This window comes from Bombina bombina, chromosome 3, assembly GCF_027579735.1.
Source record: "Bombina bombina isolate aBomBom1 chromosome 3, aBomBom1.pri, whole genome shotgun sequence".
Lineage (NCBI taxonomy): Eukaryota > Metazoa > Chordata > Amphibia > Anura > Bombinatoridae > Bombina > Bombina bombina.
This window is the reverse complement of record NC_069501.1, coordinates 675566135-675578712: the sequence shown is the minus strand read 5'-3', so window position 1 is coordinate 675578712 and position 12578 is coordinate 675566135.

The window sequence follows — 12578 nt, the reverse complement described above, 5'->3', positions numbered from 1 at the left end:
TTTTATGAATTTAACATTAAGACAAACAATACATTAATATTCTGATTTATTGACAATAACAAATCTATTGTCATTTGTATGCTCCATCAAAATGATGTAAATCATAACTTTGTGTGTGTATATCTTTAATGCAACATTGATGTGCGTATTTGAGCAACAGTAACATATGTTATAATATCTGATCTTAAGGTGTACACAACATGTTATGTTTTACAGAGATTGATGTCACATGTGGGATGGAGGAGGAAGAGGCTGCCTTGGAGTCTGATGGTATGTGAAATATATCTATCATGTTTCCAACATGTTTCTTTTTTTGAAATCATTTTATTGAAGACATTCAAAGTCTACAGCTTTTTCCCTTTAAAAAGGAATATTATTTGTCTGTTCAAATACACTACTGCCCCCTTTCTATATCAGGCAGCATGAAAATCTGCTTGTATATATTTTTTTAAGAATATATAATTCATGCCATCATTATGTCACATGCATATTCCATGCCAAAACACAATAATAAGTTTCACATTGTACAGACAGTCATTGAGATTCATCTGAGTGCCTATATAGATACCATATCCTCATTTCAGAATAGTTTACAGATTCAAACACACTTCGAGGTATATTGAAAACATAATCAATTTTAAATGCGTTGATTTGATGTCAGGATGTATGAGATGTTAATATATTTCTTTTACATTTTCAGATGGATCCACCACTTCTGGTCATCTGGATTCCGCCCCTGCCCAGTCACAGACCCCTCCCCGTGCACACACCCCTGACCATGGCCACACCTCTGCACACACCCAGAGCCCTTCCCATCACCAAACCCATGACCATGCCCCGACCACTGCCAGCCCTTCCCATATTTCATATCCTGTCCCTCCCAAAAAACGCCCATACACCCCCCTTCGCCGCTCTCCCCGTATTCTGGCCCGTACAGCTGCCCAGACCCAAACTCCCCACTCCCCAGCTGTACGGCCTACCCTGGAGCAGCAGCTCACCACTCCCCAAGCCATTCCCATCCCTCCCCGAGCCAATCCCATCCCTCCCCCCTGTTTAAACCTTCATTGTCCTGGGTGTCAGATTGTCCTTCCCAGGCACAGCTGTAAGTATCATTCTAAATACACTTTATAAGATACTTAAAGGTACAGTGAAGTTAAATTGGTTAAATTGTGATTCAAATCCAGCATGCAATGTTAAGCCAATGTATAATAGAATACTCTTATGAATTATTCGTCATTCTCTTGATATATTTATTGAAAACAACTTATTCCTATAATTAGTTTAAACAATAAAATAAATGTGGCCATCATTTCTTTATTGTTGGATGAATGTATCCATCAACCAGCATGCACAAACAAGGTTCATCAACAAATATTGGCTTCCATAAAAACCAACATTCTTGCATTCAAAATATAGCTTGACAATTAAAACATATAATGAATATGTGTAATTTCTAAAGATTTGTCATGTCATGCTCTATCTGAATCAGTCCATTAAATATTTAGGTTCAGTGTCCCTTTAATTGGATATCACTACATATACCAAACACCACTACTTGGATCCAAAATTTTATGTCCAAATGTGGATACATTATCTCTTGTCTAACCCAGTGGGAATGTAATTTCTTCTGGTTGCTATGTTTACACAGCTTGTCCTCAATGCCAAAATGTTTAAGGATAGGTGTGCCTACCACAGTCTAAATTGAATTTTTAAATTGCTGATGTAAGTACAATGTAAATCCTTTAACAAGATTTGATACACTCAAGCTGTATAAGTGGATCATCTAAAACCAATTAAAGGGTTCAACATGTTTGAGTAACATGAGCCTTTAATGATTTCTGTCTGTCTGAATAACCTAATTCATGTGTAAAGAATATATGAAAAATAATTGATGTAAATAATTATTTGTCTTTATGATGACAATGTATGTATTAAAATCTTTTATTCTGTTGTGTAATTATCCTTAATATTAATTTTTATTTTATTTTAGGCTGTGACTCAGCATGGCTCATGCTAGAAGGGATAGCAAGAGTAGAGCAGGCCGTGTTGAGGAACGCAGCTGTCCTGAGAGGGATGAACGACACCATGCAGGCCCAGCTCCGGGTTCAGGACTTGACTCTGCGTGAAATTATGCAATTACGTTCAAGGCCTGAATCTGGAGCTGGACATGCACAGGACAATGAAGAGGATGACCAGTAAGTGGAGGATCTGGATATGCTCCATGGTGGCAGATAATAATCCTCTGTCCACATGTTGAATTTGTATTTATATTGTTGCCATTTGGCCTTTTTATCAGTTTTTTGTTGTGCCTGTTGCACTCTTTTACCTTGTCATGTGTCTCCAATGAGGCTATGCTGGCCCTTGGCAACTCTCTTCATGGACTGTGATGCACTGTGTTACCTTGCCATGTGTCTCCAATGGGGCTATGCTGGCCCTTGGCAACTCTCTTCATGGACTGTGATGCACTGTGTTACCTTGTCATGTGTCTCCAATGAGGCTATGCTGGCCCTTGGCAACTCTCTTCATGGACTGTGATGCACTGTGTTACCTTGCCATGTGTCTCCAATGGGGCTATGCTGGCCCTTGGCAACTCTCTTCATGGACTGTGATGCACTGTGTTACCTTGTCATGTGTCTCCAATGAGGCTATGCTGGCCCTTGGCAACTCTCTTCATGGACTGTGATGCACTGTGTTACCTTGCCATGTGTCTCCAATGGGGCTATGCTGGCCCTTGGCAACTCTCTTCATGGACTGTGATGCACTGTGTTACCTTGCCATGTGTCTCCAATGGGGCTATGCTGGCCCTTGGCAACTCTCTTCATGGACTGTGATGCACTGTGTTACCTTGTCATGTGTCTCCAATGGGGCTATGCTGGCCCTTGGCAACTCTCTTCATGGACTGTGATGCACTGTGTTACCTTGTCATATGGCTCATATATTCCTTATTTTTACAAGATTATTTATAAACGTTGTGTATGTTTTCTTACATACTAATAAAATAAATTTTATTTCACAAATCTTTGTCCTCATTCTTCCTGTTATTTTTTGCAAGCTCTAGTTTATGTTGTTTATCCTTAAAGGGACCTAACAAATCTATTTGTTATAATGAAATCATATATGTAAGACAATAGTAAATGACTTTAAGATTAACATCTCCAATGTAATCTTATTATTTGTGTTTATATTATTTTCTCTTAGCTCTATCATTGCCTGATTATGATTAGCAGAGTAATTTCTTTATATATGTATATATATTTTTGTATTTGTGTATATATGTATATTTAAATGTTCATATCCATGTGTGTATTTATAAACTCTGCATGAATTGATGCACCTTTACCAAATGATCTGAGTATTGATACAATGATATAATCCCTGTAAAGTGTTCATTTTATTTAAATAGTATTGACTATGTGTATGCTCTTTTTAAAAACAAAATAATGTCCCTTTAAGTGATGTTGATCACTATTGTAAATGAATGTATTTCCATTTGTAAAGCGTTTTTGTCCTTTTTACAAGAACAAGGACATATAGTTTTATTAATAAACAATCTTATTGTAATGTTGACAGCACCTGTATTTCATTTTCAAATCTATATTATTGTCAAAGTGTAACCAAATCAATCTCTGTGTGTAATACAAATAATGTAGATGATGAATATTAGTTAACTAATATGTTAACAAAATACATCTCCTCCCATATATGGCTATAGGTAGGCTGACCATAATTAAACTTGAATAAATGACACGTTTAATCAATACATGTATAACTATTGTTATTCAACAACAATCCAAAGATATCTTAAAACATCAATGGCATATGTATTTCTCATGTGTATCTTTTAAATGTTAAAGATATACACCATAGCTATAGTTCAAGGGACAGTCAAGTCCGAAAAGATGATTCATAATTTGGTGACATTCCTAGATAGCAATCTACACACATACTAGTTCCTAAAATATAAATACGTTTCTTAATGATATGCCAAGATGTCACTGAGTCCTTGTATTGTCTGCGGTTTTTCAGCGATCTCGGATGCGCCATGTTGCTTAAGACGTCACCTGCCAGGCTGTCCAATGATTCCTTGTATTGACTGACGTTCTTACGTGATCAGGAATATGCCTTTTATTGGATTGCGTTTTGACGCGATCAAGGATGCGCCTTTTTTTTTTTGGGCGTTCTTACGTGATCAATAATGTGCCTTTCATTGGATGGCGTTCTTACGTGATCAAGGAAGCGCCATGTTAAGACGGCACATGTAAAGTTAAAAAAACGTGTGATTGGATTGCGTAGTCCCGCAATATTTGTGCACGTTAAAAACGTTTGTGACTGCATGCAATTTTAAAAAGCTTGCGAATATGTATTATTTGCATCATGTTACATTGTTGACCCGTAGCTGATAAAGACCAACACATTCTCTTTTGCTGGATGTCTGGTTGAATCAACGAACGAAAGCAAAATGTTTTCATGCATAGGATATTTCTAGGCAAGTGCAAATCTCTACAGTCCATGTTTAATATGTTTGTCAACAATGTTCCTTTTTCTTAAAAATTAATGTTGTGTTTAATGTTGAACATATCTAATTAATAAATATGCGCTATTGTGTTTGAATAAAGTAATCAATATGCATTTATCATATGCTAAATATATGATGCCGACTTCTTCTAAATGTAATTTCGTTGTATATTTTATGAAAGGTTCATTAGACACTCACATTATAAATAAAAATATTTGATTTTGTCTCTAGTTAGATAGTCCATTGTTTAACCAATAGGTTTATTTTGTCTTGTGTTGTAAGAAAATGTAAGTAATTTTCTTACTCCTCGCAAAGCCAATGAGTTTCATGTGAGTACCATCTCCAGCTTTGTCCAGTTTGTGTAAAGGTTCTTTTCATATGTTAATGATGGGGTATTGTGTTTTACGGTTGTAATGGTGGTTCATCTATATTTAAAATATAGCTAACCCTATTTTATTTGCAAGTGTTTGAAGCTTTTTAATATTGCTATCAGTATATGTTAATCTTGTTGTTTGTAGTAGTGTCTATTACATACAGTTATGTAAAAAATATAGGATACTGTCCCTTGAATGCAAATGTTGTTTTTTTGTATCATGTATGAGATCCACATAGTTTAATCTTCAAATATATTTTTGTTAGCATATTTCACCCCCCCACTCCTAAAAGGACTTTAAACCATATTCATTGTTAAAATAAAAATAGTTACAATAAAATATTAACACAATAATGTCTCTTAAAGAAAATAGACTTTATTTAACACGTCAATATAAATGTGATTTTCAAATATTTTTTTTGACAAAGTACATGTAGATATAGCAACAAGCTTAAAATGTGTTAGCATATGTAATGTTGTTAAAGGGACAGTTTCGAAAAAAAATTTTTTTACATTATTCGAAAAGTCAATTCTGTAATAACAAGGATATCAAATATTTCTCAACAATTGAACATTTGCTATCTAAATTTGCTATCTAAACCTATGAGGTTGGTGTGCTCATTTCTTAAATCTTGAAGAGTGCTTGTAATCATTATACAATTTGAGCACTAGAGGGCATTTGGATAGCATTTGTATATGTAAAATCTTGTGCTCATACAGCATATTATTGACCATGTATTGATCATTGATATCTAAAATGTTGTTATGTCAGAACAACAAATAAGTGGTCATTTTTCATAGTCATAGATACAAGGGTAAGCACATAAGTCACACATGTATTTCTCCATGTTTTGTTGTTTCAAACTTTATAATGCGTAATACAGTGTTTTCTTTGTAATCAATAATTTTCTGACTGTCCCTTTAAGCTGTGTTATTGGCATTCAAACAGTAATATGCCATCATGGATAATTGTTATGGTAATTTAGTTAGCGATTCGGGAAACAGTTTGGACATCACATCACAGAAACCAATCAATATCATGAACAAGGATAGGTATGTGATGATGTGGTTTTCACACACTTATAACCCACACTCTGCAAAGAATCTTCCTCCATGGACCCGGTCCCATAGAAGTCGATTATATACAGAGTGTGGTCCACAAGTGTATGAAAACCACATCATCACATACCTATCCATTACCCAAAAAAAAAAATTTAAGATGGAAAAAAATACTTACTTCCTCTTCCTTCCCCTCTTCCCACGGGGCTGAGGCTCTGGGAGAGGCAACTGCCGACTCCGAAGAGTCCTCCTTGGAGCTGTTGTGGGAGGAGTGGAAGGAAGAGTACTGGGACGACCAAGGTGAGGAGTAGATGGCTGAGGAGGAGGAGGAGAAGATGGCTGAGGAGGAGGAGGAGAAGATGGCTGAGGAGGAGGAGGAGTAGATGGCTGAGGAGGAGGATGAGATGGGCCGGCAGGAGGAGATGGCCCAGCAGCAAGAGGCCCAGCAACAAGAGGCCCAGCAACAGGAGGTAGACCAGCATGCGCCTCCCGGAAAAATGTGAACATTTCCTGATGAAGATTGAACATTCTTGTTTGTCCTTCTTGTATTGTATTCAGTATACTGATTATTTCGTTTTGGCCTTGAATTATTTGATTCTGCCCATCAAGTATTCTGCGTCGTCCTTCTATGTTTTCTATCCGGGAGGTACGCATCTGGTCTATGTACTCCAGTAGAACCCGCACCTCCGCTATTTCTTCTTGTTGTGCCTGTTGAACCCGTGCACGGCGGGGTGCCCGTGCACGGCGGAGTGCGGGTCTTTGAGGGACCTCGGGTTCCGCGGGTTCAGCGGGATCCTCCTGTGCTTCCGGGGCCTCTTGATCATCTCCCGTGCGCTGTTCGTCACGGGGGGCCTCTTCCCTCCGAAGTGGGAATTCCTCACCACCACTCTCATCCCGGGGAGATGCAGGAGGCTGTGCTGCCTCGTCCCCAGACTCTGTATATTAAAAAAAAAAGAAAAAAAGAAATGTATATATTAGCATATTTGCAAATAAAGGTTTAAATGACTTAGCTTACGATACAATTACAAATGCAGAATCATTAATCCACTTTGAAATCTAACAAACAATCAATTCTATTTCCGCTTTTTCTAAACAGTGTTTGTGATATCTGGTCAATGTGAATGTTTTTGCGTTTGTTTTCAGTCTGTTTAAATGCACACCTAACCTATAGCCTAGATACTGATGTAACCGCTAAGTAATAGAATGCGTGTAAACAGCGTAATAGCATTAATCGGATCCTTAACACATGAAACCCAATGTTTTATCTTTCATGATTTATAAGCATACATTTAGTATCAACTTTCGAATGTACTTTTGTTATCTAATTAGCTTCATTCTCTGGATATTCTTTGCTGAAAAGCATATCTAAATATGTTTATAAGATTCTGATTGTTAGCTGAATATAGCTGCCTCCTGTGATTGTTTCACCGTGTGCATGGCTATTTCTTCATTAAAATATATCTCAAGAATGAATCAAATTATGTAATATAAGTACATTTGAATGTTTTGTCAAATTGTATTCGCTACCTCAATCATGAAAGTAAATGTTTGCGTATAGTGTCCATTGAAATACATTCGTATGTGAAATTATTGTTCAATGAGCTTACCGTCAGATGAGAGTGGCAGGTTCCCGGTATCGATTCCTCCGATACCGACTACTTCCACCTCGGAGATGCTGGGCCGCAACATTTCCTCCCATCTGCAGTACTCCATTTCAAGGGCAGGGCCGCCACCGGTCCCTGCGGCATGTCGGGCCTCCAGGCTTAACTTTTTTTTAAGTTCAAGTTTACAGTCCCGGTACCGATGTTTGATGGAATCCATATCCCGGTTCCGGCCACCCACTGCATTGACTGCATTCCGAATCTCGTTCCAGAGCCTCCTCCTGTCAGTCGGGGTAGTCTTCTGGTGCTGCAGCATCCTATACCTGGCCATATAGGCCTCTACGAGGGCCTCCTTCTCCTCCATCGTAAACCTCGCCTCCCTAGTCGCCTTGGCCTTCCCCTGTGACGATGCCCTCTGTTTCCCGGACTGTGAAGCCCTACTCTGACCGCCACTGGGCCCAGCCACTTGGTCATCTTGAACCAAGTGGCTGGGTCCACCCACCGCTTCCACCCCCGCTTCCTGCCCCCCTTCCTGCCCCCCTTCCTGCCCTGTTCCTCTCCCCCTCCCTCTACTCCCCCCTCTACCTGTCCCCTGCCTGGCCTCCATCTCCTCCCTAAACTAAACCCCAAATAATAAAAAAAAAGTGAGTGTGATGAAATGAAAGGGGGTCAAAATAAAGAACTAAAAAGACAAAAAAGGTGCTTAAAGTGTGAGGGATGTAAAAAAAAAAAAGAGGGTAAGGAGTATTTAAATAAACGAAAAGAATAAGACTAAAAGGAGGATATGTAAACTAAATGTAACTAGGGGATGGGTATGGGATGGGTATGGGGTATGGGATAAGAGTAAATGGGATGAAAGGGAATGGGACTACAAGGAATGGGGTATGGAGTGTAGTATGAGGGGGTAGGGGGTATGGAGTGTATGTAGTGTTATTGATAAGTGTATGTATGTATTGAATGTGTTTGCGTGTAAATGTGTTAAGTGTACAGATAAATCACTCGCTCGCTAACTAACACTACTTCTAATTCTCAATAACAAACACTCCCACTAACGCTCACTAACTACCACTAACTGACGCTCACACTAACAACTATCACTAATAACTCCCACTAACTCACTCACGCTCCCACTAACAGACTCTCTCCCACTCCCGCTAACTCCCACTAACTCACTCACTCTCTCACGCTAACACTACCAACTGACTATCTCACGCTAACACTACCAACTGACTATCTCACGCTAACACTACCAACTGACTCTCTCACGCTAACACTACCAACTGACTCTCTCACACTAACACTAACTCACTCTCAAAAATTCGCAAAATCTCTATTCTTAAATCTCCAAAGACCCACCAGCAACACAGTCAAAGAAGCCCTGCTTGTGTGGTGCTTATATACCCTGTGTAAATGTTTAATGATGTCCCAATTTCCATTGTAATTAGTGTTCAGGTGTGCTTTATTAGCAATTAATATTATTGCAATGTGTATTAGGTGTGTTAATTTGCGCATGCTCATTTTGAGTTGGTATTTGTGGAATGTGTAGAATGCGATGATGTCATAGTGGTCGTTTTCTCTAACATTGTCCAATAGTATTCTTTTTAAATGTGAATTTGCGATGGTGTGTTCTTCGTGAAGTGTTGTATATGTATGTTTTTCATAATATATAATGATATTAAATGCGATTTTTTTTTTAGTGTATGTATATATTTTTTAATCCTTGTTGTTATTGTGCGATTTTCCGCATCTTAAAGTATATGCGTATTCCCCGTATAAATAGTATTAAAACTTCCCCCGCTTGTGAATGTGTAATGCTTGTGTGCTTTGTTGATTGATTGATGTTGTGACATTTGCGGCGTGTTATTGTTGTGCATGATGTGGTATGCGTCATATGACCGAGCTGTGCGTATTCTCGCGAGATCGAGTGTTAGGTAAAAAAAGCTATTTTTTGCCTTTCCCATTGATCTCTATGGGAGACTGTCTAACGCGGGCAGGATTACGCGTGTGACATACACGCGTTAGGAGCATCGTTAGATGGTCTTATATTAACTCTAAATACCGGAGTCAAACAATGACGTGCGTTAGACATAAAACACGCGTGGCGTTAACAGCCCATCTACCGCCGAACTCTAAATCTAGCCGTAAGTGTTTATTTTATAGGTAAGTATTTAGATTTAAATAGGAATATTTTAGTTTATAATATGAATTAGATTTATTTAATAAGAATTTAGTTAGGGGTGTTATGGTTAGATAGAGTTAATATAGTTAATATAAATACTATAGTAACTATATTAACCCTAATATAATTAGGGTTAATATAGTTAATATATATAATGTAATAACTATATTAACTATAATATACTTAGGGTTAATATAGATAATATAGCTGGCGGCGGGGTAGGTAGATTAAATTAGGGGTTAATAATTTTAATATAGATGGCGGCGGTGTAAGGGGCTTACATTAGGGGTTAATACTATTAATATAGGTGGGCAGGTTATAGGGCAAAAGAGCTGTTTACTTTGGGGCAAAGCCCCGCAAAAGGCCCTTTTAAGGGCTGGTAATAGAGATAATTATTTTAGGGGGATTAGATTAGGGGTTAATAATATTAATATAGCTGGCGGCGGTATAGGGGGATTAGATTATGGGGTTAATAATTTTTATATAGGTGGCGGCGGTGTAAGGGGTCAGATTAGGGGATAGATATAGTAGATGGCGGCGGTGTAAGGGGTTCACATTAGGGGATAGATCAGGTAGATGGCGGCGGTTTTAGGGGTTCACATTAGGGGATAGATCAGTTAGATGGTGGCGGTTTTAGGGGCTCACAGTAGGGGGTTAGTTTATGTAGATGGCGGCGGTTTAGGGGTTAAATACTTTATTAGGGATTGCAGCGGGGGATCGCGGTTGACAGGGAGATAAACATTGCGCATGCGTTAGGTGTTAGGTTTTATTTAGCAGCTCACGGTTGACAGCTAGATAGACATTGCGCATGCGTTAGGTGTTAGGTTTTATTTAGCAGATCGCGGTTGACAGGTAGATAGACATTGCGCATGCGTTAGGTGTTAGGTTTATTTAGCAGCTAGTTTAGGGAGTTACGGGGCTCCAATAGTCAGCGTAAGGCTTCTTACGGCTGCTTTTTGTGGCGAGGTGAAAATGGAGTAAGATTTCTCCATTTTTGCCACGTAAGTCCTTACGCTGTATATTGGATACCAAACTGCGCGGGTTTGGTATACCTGCCTATGGCCCAAAAAACTACGGGCGACGACAGAAATATACGCGCGTAACATCTAGGTTACGCCGTATATGTGATACCAAACGAGTGCAAATATTGGCGTCACCAGCTTTTGCGGGCGACGATTTTTATCGGATCGAGCCCGTTATATCCAAATCTCACAATAAAATCTTAGTTTAACTCCCACCATCTAATGGAATTTCCAGGGAAATATAATTCACTATTTTCAACCCAATATAATCTAATATACTTCACTTAAACCTAGAGATTGTTATACAATAATCAATTCAACACACTAGCCAATGTATGTGCAATTCTTAAGAGAGTTCACAGTAAATAAAAAAAAAATGAATTTATAAATATGTAATAAAAAACTTTTCCTCTCAGCAGTAAATTACTTAATGCTAGATATGATTATTTATAGACTACACAGGCCTATGGAACACCTAACCGTAATTACAAATTACAATTACATATCACAGCTACACTTAAACCACTGCTTTAGAGACTACGTCATACGTGAAGGTATTTTTGCAAACAGGGTATCACAAACACAGAGGTATTTCTCTCTTTCCAACAGAGAGTTATTCCAAGTCAGGCCCCAAACCAAAGTGTGTTTTTGTGTTTCAAATACAAATTCAGACTTTCGTCTTCATGACTACAGGAGGGGTATGAGTAAACATACTTTTTTTCTATGTACTGGGACATGTCAGGTTTGTAATGTGTCTCTGACAACAAGAAGGGGGGTCTGTGTTACCCACTTCAAGCCATTTGATAGAGAGAACTGTAATCTTACAGTAACAAAACTGATAAAAATAGCTTTATATAATAGATGAATTATTTTGTCTTAATATATATATATATATATATACACACTGACAACTGACGCACCTCTGTGAAATATGTGTAAGGAAGAAAAACAGTTCTCCAGATATTCAGAAGCAGTTAGAATTCATGTGACCATAAAAATAATGACACCGTTATTTTACAGTAACATATTTTACAGTAACATTCTTTGCTTTAACAACAGTATAACAATACATAGCATACCGTTTGTAGGGATATCTGGATATGTGATTTAATACACAGCTCTTATCTGATTATTAGTTTGGTACCATTAATTAACAATTATTGGCTAATAGCTATATTAATTGATAGTGCAGATAAGGGGAAGTTAATATTTATTACCATTATAAAAAATGCTATGGCTTTATCAGTCTGTTACTTTTAGCAAAACGTATTGACAAATGAATCAATAAACAGGGCTAAGGAGACACCAAGCCTACCTAAATAATATCATTATCTACTGCTGAACTAATATTATTAACACCCCATGTAAAGTAATACTTACGTATGATATTGTTACTAACTCACTGGCCACTGCTACTTTGCTACTACTATAAAACGAATAAATGATATGATACTGTATATATACTGTGTGTATATCTATCTATCTATCTATCTATCTATCTATCTATCTATATCTATAGTTGTGCTCATAAGTTTACATACCCTGGCAGAATTTATGATTTCTTGGACATTTTTCAGAGAATATGAATGATTACACAAAAACTTTTCTTTCACTCATGGTTAGTGTTTGGCTGAAGCCATTTATTATCAATCAACTGTGTCAACTGTGAGCCTGATCAAAGTTTACATACCCTGGTGATTTGGGCCTGATAACATGCACACAAGTTGACACAAAGGGATTTGAATGGCTATTAAAAGTAACCATCCTCACCTGTGATCTCTTTGCTTGTAATTAGTGTCTGTGTATAAAAGGTCAATGAGTTTCTGGA